Source organism: Sus scrofa, chromosome 11 (genome assembly GCF_000003025.6).
Source record: "Sus scrofa isolate TJ Tabasco breed Duroc chromosome 11, Sscrofa11.1, whole genome shotgun sequence".
NCBI classification, from domain to species: Eukaryota; Metazoa; Chordata; class Mammalia; order Artiodactyla; family Suidae; genus Sus; species Sus scrofa.
The window spans coordinates 39,211,084-39,228,305 of record NC_010453.5 but is presented as its reverse complement, the minus strand read 5'-3'; the positions used below and the strand labels follow the sequence as shown (position 1 = coordinate 39,228,305).

At 34.7% G+C, this 17,222-nt stretch overlaps 1 protein-coding gene across 7 annotated transcripts in view; it reads left to right on the top strand.

Annotated features, from left to right (window-relative positions):
- PCDH9 (protocadherin 9) overlaps window positions 1–17,222 on the top strand; it is a 932,946-nt gene that overhangs the window by 226,861 nt on the left and 688,863 nt on the right. The gene's annotated exons all lie outside the window — the stretch shown is intronic.

Sequence of the window (17,222 nt, the reverse complement as noted above, 5' to 3'; positions counted from 1 at the left end):
TTTAGCACAGTGCCTGCCAGTTAGTAAGTCTTCAATAAATATCAGCTGCTATTGATATAGTTATTTTCTTGAACTTAATTAATTTATTCTTCACATTTCCCTCACACAGTTAGTTAATTGCTATCTTGGCAAAGTAATGCTCAAAAGGATTTTTCATTCATTCTCTTTAGGGAGAAACCCATATAAAGAACAAGTAGCAACACAAAGCAGTTGACATTTGACAAAACAAGAGCTAGATTAGTCTAGTAAATAAAGAAATGATCTTGATAGTGAAGGATGGGTGGAATTTTCTGTGAGAGAGAAGCATGTGCAGAGTGAGGGCTGGAGGACTTACTAGCTATTTGGGACAGAACAGACAGGGCACATAAATGAAAAGAAGTTTAACACTCACATAAATCAATGAAAAGCCCTAGATGCCTAGCAGTGAGAGAAGATCCAGACTTTGTGTGACTTGAAACATATATTTTAGGGCTCTTTTTAAGAAAAAGAATACATGTTAATTACTAAGCCCTGGAAGAGACTTGGACAAGTTAGGGGCCTTAAACCTGATGTGTAACTCACTCTATATCCATGTTTGTCTGAAAAGAGAAGTATTCATCAAGTGTGATAAAATGAGTATGGCAGCCTAAGGTAAAGGACAGCTTTGAAATCTTGGAAGAGGAGTTGAGAACTGTATTACAGCAATATTTCTAAAAGTGTGTTTCCAGCACCAGCACCATTAACCTCATACAGGAACTTTTTAGGAAGGCAAATTCTAGGGCTTGACCCCACATCTTCTAATTCATAAATGTTGAGGCAGGCAACCTGCTTTGTTTGTTTTTTTGGGGCTGCACCTGAGGCAAGTGGAAGTTCCCAGGCTAGGGATCTAATCAGAGCTGCAAGTGCCAGCCTATGCCATAGCCACAGCAATACCAGATCTGAGCTGTGTCTGTGACCTACACCACAGCTCATGGCAATGCCGATCCTTTATCCACTGATACAGGATTCAACCTGTATCCCCATGGATACTAGTTGGATTTGTTTCCCCTGAGCCAGGACGGGAACTCCCACAACCTGTGTTTTAACAAGCGCCCTCCCCAGAGCCCGCTGTGATTAGGGTGCATGCTAAAATTGGAGAATTCACCGTTTTAGAAGGGAAGTCCTTAGCTGCCTGTGGTGAAGATGGGTTGGGTAACAGGCATTTTATATTATATATTCAGCATTGGCTAGATGAGAGCAGATAGGCAGTGCTGATTCTGTTACATTGGGAAGTATATAAGAGGATATATAAGAATAGGGGAATTGATGAGATTGGATGCTGCATTTTGAGTGTGAAGGAAGTTTATTTCAGGTGTCCAGATTGCTTTGGACAGCAACAATGAAGTAGGGAGAGGTGCTTGCTGGAAGGAGGAGGTGGAATTGATATATGGGAGAAGGTATAGAAAATGCTATTTTAAATGAGAAACCCAACTGAGACATGTTCAGTACAAGTTATAAGTTCTTTTCAATTCTGTCTTGGAGGTGTCCCCTGGAGTTTTAATTTGATGGTGGGACTCACTCAAGGCTGACATCCTCCCAAATTTGGTGACCCAGGAAGGGCCAAGAGGAGGCCTTCAAGATTTAGGCTGCAACAGGTGACATAAAGATGCAAGATTAGAGGAAGGAGGGCCTGGGCCTCTGCAGTTTCCTGGGGTCCTTGCCACTCAAATTGGGCAGGAGTTTATATCAGAACTGGTGCCCTGAGTATACTGAGGAGGAAGAGTCAAAGCTGAAGATGAACAAACTGTAGAACCACTCAGGGGCATCAGAAAATGAAGATTCTACAATAGCACAGATTTTTGTTGTTGAACAGTTACACTATCTAGAGAGGTATAGCATTTTTTATGTTTCTACAACTATATATATATGTTTATATGAATATATGTGCATATATGTATGTGTGTATATACATGTATGTATATATATGCATGAATATACATACACATATATGTGTGTATTTACACACTCACACATATATACTATCCCTACTTAACACAATTACTAAAAGAATAAAATTATAACTTTATATTTATAATTATAATTTTATTCTTTTAGCAATTGCATAAATAGGGCCAGTATTATTATCCCTGTTTTTGAGATAAGAAGAGGGATGCCCAGAAAAGGAAAATACCTCCATCAGTTTTTTAAAATAATTCTGGTTTGTGCATGCTGTCTCTGAGATATCAATGAGTTATCTAAGTAAAATATATTTAGTAGCCATATATGTGAAAGGGACTGGAGTTATTGCAAGGACTGGAGGTACATGGTTAGCATATTTCCTGGATAACAATATAATACAAAGCAAACCAATATGTACTTACACACCCCCATCACCCCACAAAAAATAACAATTTTATAGATTGTACACTAGCTGATTTCTCCTTTCTCAAATTGTTTACATAGAAAAGAAATGTGATACAGTTCTTTTCCCAGTGGGTAGCTATTACTTAAAAGAAATTCAACTATTGGTTATAGTGCTTTTTACTTTCCAGTGACTTTGAATAGGCTCTAGCAATTTTAACTGCTATAGTGAATGTAAACAGAAACAAAAGATTTGTTGAACACTTTTCATTATTTTGTTCCACATTATTATGTTTCTGTTTCATTCTCTTATTCCAAAATCTACATATTATATCTAATGATGATCGAGAATTATTCTAACTTTAATAAAATGGGCCTATTTTATATGTATCTTTGAAGTATGTGTATAATAAATCTACTTGTCTCTTGCAATGGATGCAAATATGAATGGTGAAGTAAGCTTTGATTAGAAGACTTGTGTATAATCACACAAGACCAAGAAGCATTTTTCATACATCAGTTGTTTCCAAAGGAGTGGTATAATTGCATTTTGTGTATTTAATGGTGTAAAGTTGATATACTCATGACTGCCCAACCACTTTCAAATTGGCTATGATACACATTAGGAAAGACACCTGAACACAAGCATTAGCCAGAGGCACGAGTGCTCAGAGGTACATACATCCTGGGGTTTGGTCACACAAATTGCATTAGAACATGGAAACAAAAGTGGATATAACCCGCATGTACAAATGAGGATTCTTATTCAAATTCCTTTGCATGTCCTGAACATAAACCTGGTTAGTAACTTTATGTTGAGTGGCTGAGTGAGTGAACAGAAGTTTATTTTTCTTTCTCTCTGTATTCTATGCTCAGAAGATTCAAGGAAAGAATAGTGAGGGTTTTAAATTATGCCACAAATGCAGATATACTGAAAATATTTTCTAAGCCAAATTAATGTAGTATTTATATACATAAAATGTTAAAATCACTTATTTACACATATTGTAAGTTGATAAATTAAATAAAATTAATGATTTAAAAATTAAATATTTCTAAACCACTCATAATCTCACTATTTTATCCTGAGTAATGTTTGAACCTTTAGGTTTTTTGTGCTCAGACATAAGTGTATTTAGAGATTTATTATTTCAATGGGCAGAAATAATTTGTTATTATTTTTTATTGCCAGGATATATTTTTATTTTTTAAATTACTTAATAAATTTTATTTCACTTATAAGTGTACAGCAATCATCACAACCAAATTTTACAGCATTTCCATCCCAAACCCTCAGTGCATCCCCCCACCTCCAACTGGTTTCATTTGGAAACCATAAGTTTTTCAAAGTCTGTGAGTCAGTAGCTGTTCTGCAAAGAAGTTTATTATGTCCTTTTTTCAGATTCCACATGTCAGTGAAAGCATTTGATGTTAGTATCTCATTGTCTGACTGACTTCACTTAGCATAATAATTTCTAGGTTCATCCATGTTGCTAAAAATGCTGGTATTTCTTTCCTTTTAATGGCTGAGTAATATTCCATTGTGTATATGTACCACTTATTCTTTATCCACTCCTCTGTCAATAGACATTTAGGTTGTTTCCCTGTCTTGGCTATTGCAAATAGTGCTGCAATGAACACTGGAATACATGTGTCTTTTTTGAGTCACGGTTTTCTCTGGATAGATGCCCAGGAATGGGATTGCTAGATCAAATGGTAGTTCTATTTTTCATTTTCTGAGGAATTTTCCACAGTGGTTGCACCAATTTACAATCCCACCAACAGTGTAGTAGGGTTCCTTTTTCTCCAGACCTTCTCCAGCACTTATTGTTTGTGGACTTTTTGATGATGGCCATTCAGGCCAGTGTAAGGTGGCACATCATAGTGGTATCATTTGTTATTTTTAACTTAAAATTGTATCTTACAATATTTCCAAAGGTCTTCACATTTTTACTATTATTACTATAATGGTTACACAATAGTCAATGTAATAACATTGAATTAATACTGTGAGATACATCTAGCCATTCCAACTCTTGTCATTGATATTACTGCTATAAAAAGTTTTGGAGAATAGCTCTTTCTACTGCTACAAACTTAGGAAATTTTTCCAGGAAAAAACGTTTTAGAATAAGTTATGATGCTCTTTGGAATATTCCCATGTAATATATTTACACAATGGAGGTATTGTTGAAGCTTGAACATCTGTAAAGAGAGTGATCTTAACTCTGGAGGCCCAGTTAGGCTTAGATGGATTTCTCCTTTAGAAAGTATTTTTCCCTTTGAAATTATTTCATTTCCCTTTAAAATTGAATTATTTATTATATATTTTAAAAATATATGAAAATACATTCCCTTTAGTTATAAACATTATTTATAAACTTATTAAAATATATAATGTATAGTTTTATATCTAATTATAAAATATAATATTACATATAGTAATATTTACTACATAATAGCTAAATAAGTGAAAATTACATCCAAATTAATGGTCACAAACAGATGATTTTAGAATAAATGACCTTAATATAATTTATAAAGCTAAAAAAGCCTGTCTTTAAACATGTCCTTTCACTGATCTTCCCTCTTCTTCTAGGTTTTCGAGTTCCAAGTGATGGTCCAAAGATCAATGCGGAAGGGATCATATAAAATCACCAGGGATATAGCTAAAAATACTTATTTCCAGATCTCATCAACCATTTGATGAGGGGTTGAGGCTTGGGAATCGGTATTTTTAGTAAGTTCCCAAGGTAATTCAGACAGAATTCAGAACCATGACCTAGATTACCAGAGAACCTTACTCCACTTCTCTTTGGTTTGATAGTCCTTACATCCTGCTATGGTCCATCCTCCAAAGTTCAAATAGACCCCGTCCTCTTGGACTTCAGGCATTATTATTTTTCGTCCTATGAACTTCAATTTTAATCCCTTTATTTAATGATACCCACTATTTCTTTTTAGATTTATCATCTGACCCTGGTATAAAAACATTTCTGGACACCAGGCAGGGCTAAAGACCTGTGAAGTAAGCAGAAATAAAATATTTAAAAGACCTTGAAATATCTTCATTCCTTCACTCTCACTGACAGAAAGCAATCATTATCTGCTACCTAGTAAAATTCATTCTTAGTGTTTGGAAATTAGGAATGTGCACTTTGTCTCTGGAAGACATTTTAAAATGTACCTATTGACATTATCATGGTTTAATTTAATATGATTGCCTGGAGAGTTTGTAAGCAAGTAAACAAAATGATCCATTGGATCTGAGAGGCCAGCCACAAGAGGCACCCCTGGAATGTTGGAGGGAAATGAAAGGTTTACTTAAAGTTTTAGAGAAGGAGTGTGGGAGAGGAGAGGATGAGTCAGTCTTAAGACAAAGTCATAAATGGTGCAGACTGAGTTGTGCAGAAAAGCCCAGCCCACCCTGTTTTTGCCTAGGTACACTGTTAGCCAAGCACACTTAAACAAATCCTCAAAATGGAAAACCACCCATCTAAAGCAATTTCACATAATAAAGTCCCCTCATTTCACCAAATCAATTTCCCCTCCTGATGCCTCTTCCTACCACTTTTCCATAGATATCTTAGTTTTGAGGAAGTGAATCAGTAGAGAAAGCAATTGGATGTTCCCACAAGCTGACATGTCTCTAACTCTGCTTGTTTTGTTTTGTTTTTCAAATTTCCTTCAATCTCCTGTGTGAAGTTTTTAAATAGGAAACACTTGCTGCTCAATCTCTTCCATATGCCACCACTCCTTTTCAAAGGGGCCCTTCTTTAATATCCACTAATTACAGCAAGGATGAAGAAAATCCCACAAATAATCTGGAAAAATAATACTTATTGTTAGGTAACCACTTCAAAGTATGTATTTTTTAAAAAAATTAGACATTGACATTCACGGTTAGAAATAACTGATTTGAAGATTCATTGTCCAATGCTAATGCTAATGCCAATAATAATAATGATAACAGCAGCTCAAGCATTTATTTATCTGTTGTCGAATGTCAGGTAAAACAAGAGCCTTAAATAAAACAGCTCATTTAATCAAGCCCAAATCTTATGAATCTAATATTTTTATCTTTGTGCCCATTATGCCAAGGAAATTCAAGCAGAAATAATTCAAGAATTTCTCATGTAGTACATTGACCAAGTAAAAGAAACTGGATTTTAATCTGGACTCCATGGAAGCCTGCAATCTACTGCTTACTGCCAAACATATTTCTTCTAAAATGTGTTCTTTGTAATGATATGTTCACAACAACATGCAAGATATACATTCCTTTTTGATTTAAGAAACTCATATTTTGTGTGAATATTTTAAGAGAATCTAATTAACGTATAGTATGATGGAAAGTTTTTAAATCTTTAGTGTGTCTTTTAACCATATGTTTGCACTAAGCAGATAAATATATCAAAGAGAAAAAAAGTTAATTTTTTCCTCTGTGACCTGCTTCCTTCTATGGAATAAATCAGGGCCCTGATAACACCACACTGCAGAATAGGGGCATTTTTCAAAGGCATTTTTCTCCTCTCAGTTTCTCAAAGAACTTCATCAAAACTAATGGGACTATAGAGAAGATATATCAGAGGCTCAGTCAGTTCTGTTAGATCTCCTCTGCATGTGGGATCAGGCACATCCATCTGCCTTCCCTAGAGACTAGTAGGATAGAGAACTCGTGACAGATATTATGCCTCTTCAAGAGACTATTTTTTAAAATAAAGGCTCTTTCTTCCTATGCTATACTCTAATAATGCATAGCAATCATTAAAATAGTTCCTGTAAAGTGTTATTTAATTTTGTAGTTATAACGGGTAGACTAGAGAGTGAAATATCTTAAGAGTGTATCATGACTAATTTTGCATCTGGGACAGACTCTTTGGCAGTATCTGAAGTAATGAAAGTTCCTGCTTCATACTATATTGGTTCCCTCTTAATCTTCATTTAAATAATCAGATGTGATTTTCCTAAGTCTATTCCAAGTCTAGTGATGTTAAGTCTATCGAATAATATGTGTGTCCATGGAAGGGCTGCTTATGATGAAGGAAAAAACATCTTATTGGAAACCTTCAGATAGATTAAGAGATTAAAATGTGAAGGTAAGCTTCTGTTATTATAATTCCTTAAAATAATATAATGATAGCATATGTTACTAATAAATATACTGTTGAATGAGGAGATAAATCAGTTCAATCTGTTCCATACCCACCTCCCTAGTTCTTAAATTTAAATTATTGTTCAATTCTCACTATAGGGGATCAGAATGTGAAAGTTTTGAGAATAAATAACTTTTTAGGAGTCAGATAATACCTTTGTTGCCAGAAAGTTATTTGTAAAGTTGCTTTTAAAATATAACAATATTTCAAGAAATATATTTGTTTTATACAATGGATTTCTAAATCATGCACACTTACCATATATATGTGAGGTATGTATGTACATTTACAATTGTGATAAATCTCCATAAATGAATCAGACAGTTTGGAGAAGAGTGGAAAAGAAGTTTTGTAAAGACCACTAAAATGCAAATGATTTTTCATAAATGATGTGTGACTATTTAAAACATTTCTGTCTAGAAGTTCCCATTATGGCTCAGTGGTTAATGAACCCAACTAGCATCCATGAGGTTGCAGGTTTGATCCCTGGCCTTGCTCAGTGGGTTAAGGATTCCTCATTGCTGTGAGCTGTGGTGTGGGGTGGCAGACATGGCTCAGATCCCATGTTGCTGTGGCTCTGCTGTAGGCTGGCAGCTGCAGCTCCAAAGGGACCCTTAGCCTGAAAACCTCCATAAGCTGTGGGTGAGGCCCTAAAAAGATCGAAAAAAAGCATCTCTGTCTAAACATAGTTGTAATATTTAACAGTAAAACAACTAAAAACCCTAAAGTGAAACCAACAGAAAACAAGCAAATGTATGTTTCAGGTCCACATAGAAACTACAGAAAGACCCAGAGGAATGGCTGGAAAGAATTAGATAGACTGATTATTAACAGAGTGATCAAATATATCACTTCCTAACACATTCATGATATTTTCCATCAGAGACAAAAAGAGCATAATAAACCTGATAATTAAAAGTATAGTCAGATGGCAAATGAGACTAAAAAAATAGGAAGTTCATAGAATATTAAACTCTCTTTTAGGAAGGCTAACTTTGTTTCAATAAAAGTTAAGTTATGAATAATTAGATTTAGCACACCATTAGTCCTGCTTGGAGTCCAAACAGTGTCTAAAAACTGTAGTTATCTTCTTTAAAAGAGAAAAAAAAAAAAGAAAGAAATGGAAGAACTAGATATCTTAAACTCCTATTAAATTCTTTTCAAAAACAAAATGGTGACACCTAGGACAGACTCAGTACACTGAAAAATTCAGTTTTGAACATATTTGATTGCCATTCTAACAGTATAAAATATTGTTTTGTGTGCACACCTAGATGATATGCATTTTGACATAAATTTGAGAAATAAATATTTCTCTTAAAGATTGCTATGTTGTCCATATTTCAATATTATGATAGAGTGTGGCTTTACATAAAACTAAATGTTTTGAATCTTTTACAAATATTTACTTCTAAGAATTCTGAAGATAAAACATTCTACAGAAAAAATCTAACTTGCTTACTTTTATATTAAAGTAGTTTGGTTCTAACTATTTCTGGGGACAACAGAAACAACTTCTTAGCATTATTTCAAATAATAGATGTTTATATTACAAGTGGTATAATACATGAGAAGCATGCATTAATTTTCTACAGGAACTTGGAGGCATAATAAATAAGCTGAAACATCTTCCTGACAATAACTGAATTTTTACAAGCTTCCTGCAGAGTTATCACCTGTACTGATGGAAATTAAAACCAGGAGAGTATGAAGTAAAAGCTTAAAAAGCTTAATATATCAGATGCAGCTCTGTTATTGGAATGGCTCTTAACTGTCTCTGGAAAATTCACCTCTGGAGCAGGGTACCTGGGAATCACTATTGCTAAGGTGGGGGCCCTGTCCCCTCCATCCCACTAGGAGTACATGGCCCTGTCTGTTCTTCCTACTTCTTAGATCCCATGTTGCTTTCTCCCTGTCTTTCAGTCACAGCCAAACAACTCTGGTCCTAATTAAACCAAGGGGATTGACATTTTCTCCTAGGTACTTAGCACAATGTACCTAGAGCATTCTCAGACCTTCCCAGCCAGGGAACAAGCCCTGGCTTTTCCCATTTTGGGATTTCTCTACCCTTGTTTTGTTCACAGTAAGAAACAAACTAAAACTTGGATTCCCGGAAGCACAACATTGTTCCTATCTTGTTCCTTTGTGTCTGGAGAAATAATTTTCAGGGACATAATTCTTAAAATTTTATGGCACAAATTTTCAGTGGTTTCCACAGTTTTTAAATTACTTTGCTATTTTATGCTAACTGACATGGTCAATAGAAGCATAATACCTGCTCATTTGAATCTTAATTCAAATATCAAATCTCTCACTTTTATTTGAGTATGATGATTATAAAACTAGCTTATCAGCTCTATGGTTGGAAAATAAGGTTATTTGAGACAAAGATAGTTGTGTGTTGAATTTATTAGCTATGTGACTTCTGGGAAATATTTTGCCTAAATCTTAGTTTAATTTTGTGTAAAACATGGATAATTATAAAAGCTACTTTTAATCCTTCAATTTTTAAATAAATAAAGGATATTAAATACTTAGAAATATGGCAGGGTCATATTTAGTACTTAATAAATGCAAATCAATATTATTTTATATAAATGTTTTTACCACTTTAAAAGTATCAGAAATCTAATATTCTGAACTTGATGACATTTGGGGGATATTTATTTCCTAGTTGAAAACTATTTAAAAACTCCATGCCTAAAATCAGCTGGTCGTGAGTTAAGCCTAAAATCCATTTTTTAGCATGCATTAAAATTAAGAATGCTTCTAGTTTCCTTCTGCACAAAGAACATTTTTGAAATTTATTCTCTCAGTAATATGATTGAAGAATGGAAATGATGTCAAGTTACTCATTCCTTTAGAAGTGATGGTTTTATTTCATTCAAAATTTCTAAGAATATAAAAGAAACTTGCAAGGATAGCATGTACTTTAGAAGTATAAATGAGTTTGTTTACCTCTATCTGCATCTTTTATTTATATGTTCTCCTTTGTGACTTTCATTTGTTATCTACATTTCTACTATTTGCTATTGACTCTGAAAGCTGTACCTCAACCTTGTTTGACATTTTAGGCCAAATTAATTGAATTTAGAGATTAAATGACATATGAACTGGGCTTTGAAGGATAAGTAGGAGTTTGCCAGACTGAGTACAAAAGGATAAATGCTATAGCCCGAACACAGGTGGAGAGATGGGGAAGAATGCGAGTAGGACAGCATGATGTTTTAAAGTGTAATAGACTGTGGAAATGGTTACAGTTAAAGGAAGAAAAGGAGGCTGGTATAGGCTGAAGTAGACTCAGTTTATGTGGGGCTTTCCTGGTTTTTCTTGGTTTATAGTCTAGTCAATAATGATTGATTGCCCTCTTTGCTTTTTATTTTTTATTTTTTTTTATTTTTTTTAATTGAGCCTTAAACATTTTGACTCCTTTTTCTGGCTTTCAGTAAATGTATGGGTAAGTAAGTTTCTTTTGGATATGGTCCAATTTTCAGGTTGCAATATCATAATCCAAAGCTAGGTCTTGTGTTATCTCTTGCAACGAATATTTAAAAGCCTACTGATCAGTTCCTATAGCTCCAGTCTCTTCCACTACTTCTCTAAATCTACCACCACCCCAAAGCACAGCTCTGTTTATGTTGCCACTTTTTCTTTTTATTTTCTTCTCCACCTTGACTCTAGTTAAAAACTTAGGTAATTTTCAGTTGCATACTGAATTTCCTATAAAGTCCTTTACCTAAATTGCCATATCACTTAGTTATTTTATTATGACCCTCGTAAACCACTTGCCTTCACTCACTAGAATGCATGCTCTGTAAGGGCAGGTATCTGTGACCATTTGCCTGGATACCCCAACTGCCTGGAGCATGGGAACATTCAATACAATGTCCAGCATAAAAGACAGTCTTGATGACATTTGCTCTGAGGACCCAAGCTATGATTTATATTGCACTTTTCTTGTACCTATCAGAAAAGACTTAATATTCTCCTTAGCCATACATTCCTCCTAAATAGAAAGCTCTGTGAATCAGTGTTGTTCACATTTGTATCTTTCACAGCATTTAGCCCATTAGCCTAATAAACAGAAAATAATTGTTTATCGAAAAAAATGAGTGAGGATTATATGCTGAGAAATCATATACAGTGAAAATATTCTTCATCTTTTTTCCAATTATTGTGGCACAATAACCATCTATCAGGGCTAAGTAAACATAATTTATTTCATTCAGGCTCTTTTAATTTGAATTCAGTGCATCCAAGCATTTTTAGTTAACAGTAATCTGGATGATCTGTCTTCTCTGACCTGGTTGAATATGTTTGATATAAACTATTTTTCAATCATAAGATTGAGCTCTGCCTGGAAGGAGAAGAGGTCAAGAAGCTGCAGGAACACACAATACAACAGATGTTCTTTTCTCCTTTATAGTCACAGAAGACCATCTTCATTTTGCAAAATTAAAGGGTAGAACCAACACAAATATTGAAAAATTCTCCTAACTTCTTAACCCAACCCCAAAACTTAGGGTTTGAAAATTGATTACAGCTGTTCCTTTCTGATTCTTAGCGGATTTTTTGTTTTTGTTTTTGTTTTTTTAATTCCCCAACCTTCCTTGTGGACACATTGACGCACCAGTGCTCAAGCAGAGCCTCTGCCTGCAGGTGCATTTACCATTTGGGGAATGTGCTGCCCTTGTTTTGTTAGCCTCAGCATTTTCAAAGACCTCACTTCGCCTGTGGTGCCTGCGCATACATCACTGTCCACCTCTTTTGCCTTTTGTATTTACCGTTGTCTTATGCTTCAGCGTTTCCGATGCCCTTGAGAAGCTGTAACCATGCTTTACATTTGAAAGGGTGCCAGCTCATTTAATCAGGTGGAGTTTGAGAGGCATGGATGAATTTATTCTATCTAACATTTAATAAAAAATAAATTAAAAATGTGACTTATGCCATGACATGCTTAGCATTACCCTTCCAGTTTTAAATTTGAGAGTTGTCAGCACCCTCCCTGGTCTGAAAACTGACATGTTATCAATCTTGTGCGTGGGTGACAAGGCCGCTGATGTCTTCCCAAGGCACTTGTTTAATAATTAATTTTTCATCGCAGGCATGTTCAATAAATGGATTACAAAACGTAAGCCCGTTTAAAAGGTTTTAGAAATTCATTATTAGTTTTAAAAGATGAATGTACAAATTAACTATCCCATGATAAATGGGGCATACTAAATTTAGCCAGGCCCTATGTGGTTTTAGCCTATATTTATATACGGTATAGAGTAAGGTACAAAGTCAGGACAGTTTTGCAGACAATGTTATTGAATCACTGAGGAAGTGATTTTTTTCAAAGGAGTCTCAGAAAGGGAGATCAGATGACAAACTCATGCTTTGAAGGTTTTAATCTTTACTCTTGCCCTCAGAAATCCTCAAACACAAAGCCTCTGGACCCGCTTAGTGCTATTTCTAGAGTCAGTACCTCAGCTAAAGTTATTCCACAGAATAAAATTATGATTTAAAATGAAAGGAATATGATCAGTTATCACACCCTAATTTTCTTGATTAAACTTCTGTGCTGGTTATTATGCTGTTATCTTCCAGCTCCAGGCTGGCTTTGTGATTCTTCGGTAGAGGCTCTACAAACTGCATTTCTTCTTGGCCAGCAGGGTGTGCTAGAGGGAGGCTGGCTGGCCCAGGGAAACTGGGTCTTTCCTGGTTCTTCTTTTTGTTGTCCTTCAGCAAAAGCACTTTACCCACATAGCAGCAGCAGCCCATTCCAGGTGGAAAAAAGCAATCCCCCCCCCCATTCAGCATCCTAGAATCAGTTTCTTTGCACCCCCTTGGAGTTACCAGTAGTAGCCAGATAGTGTCATCTTTTCAGAAGTCTGAGGCCCAGTTCTGTGGTTCCCCAGGCCTCTATTTTTGATAACCTCAAGCTCTTCCTTGGTGTCCTAAGCTGTGTAAGTGTCTGCTCCTCCCCAGTTATTTATAATTATGTTACCTCTTTTTTTTTTTTTTTCTTTTCTCTCTCTCTCTCTTTTTTAATTTGCCTTTTTCAACCTCCAACATCTGGTTGACAATTTCCTGTGTTAAATTCTCTCTGTTGAAACAACAAATGTGCTTTGTTTTTTTCCCAACTAGTCTTTGGTTGGTACGAGTGCCAAAGACCATTAAAAACAAAAATACAGAGCAAACAACCAATTTTTCTCTGGTTCCTAAAGAGATTCTGTATAATTGAATGATTAGAGAATTCTCATCTCTTTTGTTTCAGACCATTGCAAATGATTTACATGTAATTATAATATATATTACTTTTAAAACTCTACGATCAGCATTCTTACCAAAATGCCTCACAGCTTATTAATTGGTTGATTCCATCCCTCCCTCCCTCCCTTCCCAGCTTTCCAATGTGTGTCTTGCATTTTAAGCCAAGCTGTGGGGAAGGACAGAAGTATGACGGTAGCTACAACTCTGAGAATCATTTTCCCTCTTAGTTGTTATACCAGTGAGGAGGTCTGCTTTTCAGTCTCTCGTCTCCCCTCAGAGTTAAGTGAGATGCTTTAGGTAAAAAGTATAGGAGCTCCCCTCTTCAAGTAATGTCTTTCATCATTGTACTAAAACTTTTGCTTTCTGAAATGGCTACTTTTACTTCATAGCCATGCCTCAGATTATTCTGAACAAAGGCTATGTCAGAAACCTATCTAACTTAAATCTTCCTCAAATGAAATTAAGCTGAGAACACTGACTGTAAAATTTATTGATACAAAGAATTATCTGCGTGGTTTTATTTTTCTATATTCAGCATGCAAAGTAAGAATCAGATAAATCAGGAAAATAAACAAAACCATTTCATTTGTTAACCATATTCCCTGCATGATATATTTACTCATTCATTTTTTTAATAGATGCTTCCCAGATGGCTGCTGTGTGTTACACAACATACTAAACACTGGTTGAATATTTTTTAATGAGAACTTTATGTAATCACTCTTTACTAAATAATTACTAATGTAAGCACTACAGACAAAAGTATTTCATGGAGATGGAAAATTATCTGTTGTCCCTATTAGAGTTCATTTCATAGTAAATCTAAACTTTAGTGTCTAAACTTTAATAAAAAGCATTTTCTTTACAGATAGACATAGGTAGATATATCCTCCAATGGTGGACATGTTTTCTTCTTTGCTGGTCATTTGCATTTTCACTATAGACCATTCTAGACTTTTTTTGAGTCAAGACTCTTTGTGGCCAGAGACTTTTACTCCATAGCTGATTCACAGTCTCATAAAGAGGCAAGAATAACAGCATACCTGGGCCCTAGGAGATTCTTGATGATAAAATTCATTGGCCTATTTTCTCTGCTCTTCTCTCTGTTGTCTTCTGGGGCATGCATTTTTATCAGTTCAGCTTGTTGTTGTGATTAGTCCAGAGTCATCCAGAGCTTTATGTCTGGAATGAGCCATTAATTAGCCAATGTTTTTGTTCTACCCACTCTATCCAACTAAGAATGTCAGGGGGTTGTGAAGTGAAAAGAGATACTGGCTCTGAAGTTAAAAGAGCTCATCTTCCAACAGATGTGTGATGCTGTATTAAATAATAAATGGAATAATATCACAAAAGAAATACAAGAGTCAAAGAAAAAAAGCAGTACTCAGATGCAGATAGGCTGGTGCACTGCCAAGGAAATAAGCAACATCTATGATTGCTTGATATACACTTCAAGTTGTCCCACTCCACTGGAGGGGGTGCTTTCAGCAATATCGTTAGGTCCCTTGCCAGTACTTGAGGCAGCTACAGTGTCTTTCCCCATTGTATCCCAACTCTTTACATACTCTGTAAAACACAGTAGATACTCACAAAATATTTCATTAGATGATCAAAGCATTTGTTTTCCTATGAAGATATTAGCTTCCTTTCTTCTCCTGAATCTCAGGTTATAATCTACCTCACTGATTAATCAAGAGTCATAAAATACATATGCAGAGCTCCCTGGTAACGATTTTGATATATGTTTCTAAAAATCTAGAGTCTATGGCTTCTTTCAGTGTTAAGCAGAAACAAAGCTCATTCTGTCAACTGGAGACTTTAACTTCCATCAAATTGGAAATGGTAATAAATGATAATAAAAAAGGATACTTTATCATAATCATCTATCTACATTCTAAAATACAAAGGTATGAAACTTCTCATAATCAAGGATTATTACATTGCTTTTAGAGGCTTTTACATTGCTTCTTTCTCATTTCTATTTTTAGTTATGCTAATGAAACTTATTACTGTCCTTCATGATAATGCTAGTATTTTCTGCTAGGAAAAATATTTTATTTGTGAAAGTACGCTTTACTTTACTTCTGAAATAGAGATTTTATTTTGATTTGGGGTTTTGTTCTTTTGTTTTCAAGTCAACCTCATTTTTAATCTTCACTTGAAGTTGATTCTGAGGCTTGAGTTCAGGTGAAAATGTTAATAGAATTGAAAAACAGTTGGTCAAGTGAAATTACACTGAATAAATTAAATTTGAGGTAAACTGAAATAATAAAGGATTCTAAGCTTATTAAAGAAGAGTTAATCAAATGTAAGCACTTTTTAAAGCATGTAACTAGAGAAAGCAATTTTATTCTGAAATCTCTCATGATTTTTATATGTGTGTGTATACATATATGTTTTTTCTTACTGAGAGTGATTTTTGGTAAGACAGCATTAATTGTACACATTGCTCTTGATCAAATATTTCAAAAGAACATCTAACCTTGTCCTTGTCCACTGCAATGAGAAAAAAGTGCCTCATCATTTTTCTCTTAATAGTTTATAGATATGAATGGACTGCCCTTGCAAAATTTAGTTTACACCTGCTGATGTCTCATGGGCCTAACTTGATTTTGTCACTTATATAGACAAGTTTTGGACCATAGACAGGTGCAAAGCATTGACACACATAAAAAGAAATAAGAAAGTATATTATGAACTCTGGTCCGGATGATAATTATAATTGGCAAACTGGAGTCAGAGACATACTAAAAAAGAACATTAATATTGAAAATATTTTCAGATGGTTCCTTCTGGAAAGGAAAATTAGCATTAAGCAATAACAAGAAAACTAATCTTTATGGAGAAATAAATGCCAGACTTTATTGTTCGGTATTCTCTGTAGTGATCTTATTCTTGACTAGGAAAAGTACTTCTTTGTTATGAAAAAAATGGAAAATTTTAATCAAAATGAGGATGAATAGGAGTTGGAAGATGGTAACTGCATCAGTTATTCAATGGATAGGAAAATATAAATAAGCACAGATCTTAGCATTTTGTTAGAAATCAATTGGGGAGACATTTTCATTCTTCAGAAATGTAAATTTTCTTTGAACATAAATGAAGTATAGCCATAAATTTTACTTGGTACTGAATCTGTATTTGGTATTGATTTGATTCTCACGTTTGCTTAATTGTGTCACAACTGCTATATTCTTCTGAGGAAAAGGGACAGGAGAGGGAGATGATGGGTCCTGCAATACTGTTGTTGAAGTTTTCACCAATCCAAGCATAGCAGATTCTTGGCGTTTACTGCTTATAATTGTTTAAAATGTTATTGATTTAAAACTTTGTCTTATTTTATCTCTCGAGATATAAGGATATACATGACTATTATTTTAAAATTCCTTCAGTTTAGCCTTTAAAATTAATGGCTCATTCACCCTTTATTAGCAAAGTTTGTTAGTGAGTTAGAAAACTTGAAAACAGTTAACAGAAAAGCAAAAGAAT